The sequence below is a fragment of the Polistes canadensis genome, unplaced genomic scaffold (assembly GCF_001313835.1).
Source record: "Polistes canadensis isolate GaletaPanama2010 unplaced genomic scaffold, ASM131383v1 scaffold_604, whole genome shotgun sequence".
In the NCBI taxonomy this organism is placed as follows: Eukaryota; Metazoa; Arthropoda; class Insecta; order Hymenoptera; family Vespidae; genus Polistes; species Polistes canadensis.
Window position 1 is genome coordinate 22,474 of NW_014570151.1, and position 4,077 is coordinate 26,550.

The following is a 4,077-nucleotide window of genomic DNA, read 5'->3' on the forward strand; positions in this document are numbered from 1 at the left end:
TGCGAGATGAGCAATTCAATAAATCTATTTTATACGGAGCAACGACGATCAGCGAGCTAAAGAAGAAATTCAAATTATACGAGGCGATGAAAGGGGAATTGCAGAGGAAGACAAGAACACCGAAGGTGCACGATAGCAGGGGAACGAAAGAACGACCACCCGGATCAGCTACAAAGCCCAGTGACGAACGCTGCTATTAATGTGGAGAGTCGGGCCATCGGCAGTGGAAGTGCCCATCGAAGGCCAAAGGCGTGAAGTGCTTTAAGTGTAACGAGTTCGGCCACATCTCAAAGGATTGCAAAAAGAACATAAAGCAGCAGGTTAATCCGAAGGAAGCGTGCAGTGTAGAAGCGGGGGTGGGTGAAGAGTGCATCAAAGAGGTTCAAATAGGAGACATTAAGATTGTGGCGCTTATCGATACAGGCTGTAGTTTAAGCTTTATTACAATGGAAAAATATTTGGAAATCGGTGCACCTGAAGTAGGTAAGAAGAGTTTGCAATTCCGGGGCGTGGGTTCCGGTTTAAATAAGACGTATGGCGAGATGGATACAATGGTCACTATTGATGGGAAAGGGTATCCGATCAAGTTACATGTGATTTCGGGCACTCTTATAAAACATGGCTTGCTCATCGGAAATTACTTTTTGAAATATTTAAAAGTAGTAATAGGCGCGGGCAAAGTTTGCATTCGTGACATAGAGGAAAGTCTAATGACGGACGACGTGGTACACGAGATTTTTAGGATCGATATAATTAACGAGCGGAATAAAATGGATCTGTCCCATATTACAAACGCGAGTCATAGTGGAGAAATAGAGGCTTTAATAACGAATTATCGACCGGAAAAAGTTCGTCAGAAAGATCTAGAAATGAATATATTCTTGAAAGATGAAGAACTAGTGTACGCGCGGCCGAGAAGGTTATCGCCGAAAGAATAGGATGAGGTGGATGCCGAAATAGACAAGTGGTTGGCGGACGGTATCATAAAGCCGTCTTTTTCCGATTACGCTAGTCCGGTGGTATTAGTTAGGAAGAATGACGGGTCAGGAAGGTTGTTCGTTGACTATCGAAAACTAAACGATAAGATTGTAAAGGATCGATATCTGTTACCACTAATCGAGGATCAACTAGACGCCTTACAGGGCGCGCGCATATTCACTACTATCGACTTAAAGAACGGGTGTTTCCATGTGTCGGTAAATAGGGATAGTCCAAAGTACACGGCATTCGTGGTGTCTAACGGTCATTACGAATTTCTAAAGGTCCCGTTTGTATTGTGTAATTCGCTTGCCGTGTTTCAAAAATACATTAACTTGGTATTTAAAAAGCTAATAGTTTTAAAAAAAGTATTAATCTACCTAGATGACATAATTATACCTTCCGACAGTATTGAGGATGGGATGGATAACCTAGCGTTAGTATTAAAAACGAAGCGGGAATTCGGGTTAGTAATTAACTGGAAGAAATGTGAGTTCTTGCGGAATCGCGTGGAGTATTTTGGACACATAATCGAGGACGGTCGGGTACAGCCGTCGATCGCTAAAACAGCGGCGGTCGCGAGATTTCCTAGGCCTTTACCGCAGGGGTATACAAAGTTTTCTAGGTTTGACGGGGTATTTTCGCAAGTTTGTGCCACAGTATTCGGGTATTGCGAGACCGTTGTCCGATCTATTAAGAAAAGAGGTAAAATTTAAATTTGGGTACGAAGAGGAGGAATCCTTTCAGAAGCTTAAGAAGATATTGTGCTGTAAGCCAGTATTGCGTCTATACAGAGAGAACGCCGAAACCGAGCTCCATACGGATGCGTCGGGTAAAGGATACGGGGCAATTTTGATGCAGCGTGATAACACCGACGATATGTTCCATCCTATATATAACACAAGTGGGAGGACCACGCCAGCCGAAGAAAAGTATCACAGCTATAAGCTGGAGGTGCTCGGAATCATCAAGTCGCTGCGAAAATTTAGAGTGTATCTGTTAGGGATTAGCTTTAAGAAAGTGATGGATTGTCGCGCGTTTACGCTCACTATGAGAAAGAGGGATTTTTGCGTGCGCGTGGCAAGATAGGCTCTGCTTCTCAAAGAATTCCGCTATACAATTGAACATCGGACAAGCAGGCAAATGGTGCACGCGGATGCGTTAAGACGTAATCCTTTACCGACGGTCATGTTTATTCGCGAGGACGAAAGTGGGCTCATAGCTTGATTAAAGCGTGCGCAATCGGAGGACGAACAACTACGCGGTATAATTAGTAGTGTTAAGAAATATAGTTTAAGTGATTATACAATAAGGAATGAGATTTTGTATAGAAATGTAAAAGGTGACATGTTGGTGGTAGTGCCTAGGGCATTGCAGGCACAAATCGTTCGCTAAACGCATGAGCAAGGACATTTCGCGGTAGATAAGACAGTGATGTTAGTGATTAAAGACTACTGGTTTGAAGGAATGGGTAGTGTTGCGGAGGGGATAGTGCGGAACTGTGTGAAGTGCATTTTTGCCGAGAGAAAGGGCGGGAAATTGGAGGAGTAGCTGCGTCCGATAAACAAGGGAGAGGTTCCTCTCCACACTTTTCACATTGACTACCTGGATCCCCTCCACTAAAAAGAATTACAAGTACATCTTTGTGATAGTGGACGGATTCTCGAAGTTTGTGTGGTTTTATCCGACTTGGTCCACGGACACGGCCGAGGTGTGGCGTCATCTGCAGAAGCAGGCGTATGTGTTCGGAAATCCGCGGAGAATCATCTCCGACAGGGGAACCGCGTTTACCTCGAACGACTTCGCGAAGTATTGCGAGGAGGAAGGTATTGAGCACATTAAGATCACCACCGGAATGCCAAGAAGTAACGGGCAGGTAGAAAGAGTTAACCGTATGCTTATACCTCTATTGACAAAGATGGCCTTACCGAAACCTGAGGACTGGTATCGCTACCTTGAGTTGGCCCAACGATACTTGAATGCTACGCCTAGCAAAAGCATCAAGACAACACCGATTAAGTTACTGTTTAAAACGGATATTAGGATCAAAGAAAATCTGGCTTTACGAGAGATGATAGAGGACGAATGGAGACAGATGTTCGAAGCAGACCGAGAGGAGTGTCAGAGATATGCGAAGGAGGCTATCCTAAAAGCACAGGCAGATAACAGAAGGTCTTTTAACAAAAAGAGAACTGTGGCAACACGATACCATAAAAGTGACCTAGTTGCGATACGACGAACGCTAGTTGGACCGGGTTTGGAACTGCACCCGAAGTATTTAAGACCGTACGAAGTGAAAAAGGTACTTAGAAACGATCGTTATCTAGTACAGAAAGTGGGGGAACACGAGGGCCCGTACACAACGTCTACAGCGGCCAATTTGACGAAACCGTGGAATCAAGGGGACAGAGATATTCTGAGCATAGACGACGAAGATCAATTACAAATCTGAAGACAGATTTATTCTGTCAGAATGGCCGAGTGTGAGGATTTAAAATATCCTAGAAGGAACACCAAAGTGTTAAGTTTTTTTGTAAAAGAGTGCGTGTGTGAATGGTATAAATGAGTGTGAGATTATGATATTTGAACGAAGAAGAAAGAAAACGTTCCCTATAGAAATGTATGTTTAGTTAGTAAGTTTCCACTGTCGGGGCCTTGTCGTCTTCGGGTAGCTTAATAGAAATTTCTCGAACGTTCTTGTTCCGGAAAGTACGGAAGTTTCTGGAAGGAATGATAGGAAGTAAAGAATCATTGAGAAGTATCTGGAAGGAATGATAGGAAGTAAAGTATCATCAAAAAGTTTCTGAATGGAATGGACAAGAAGTGATGTAAGACGAAAAAGAGAAAGAAAGGGTATAAATAGGCGTCCGTAGGGACCTGAGGAGGCATTCCATATTCAGGCATTCCGTGATAGTTCTTTAGGTTAAGCAACGGTAAATTATAGGTTATAGATTATTTAACATTCTATCCAATAAAACAATTATACCAAAATCGGTTAAAAGCACAGTTAAGCGTTAATGTTTTAATGATTATTTTACCACCTATAATAAATAAATATAATAGTCTTACATTTATTGGAAATAAGACTTTTTACTTATT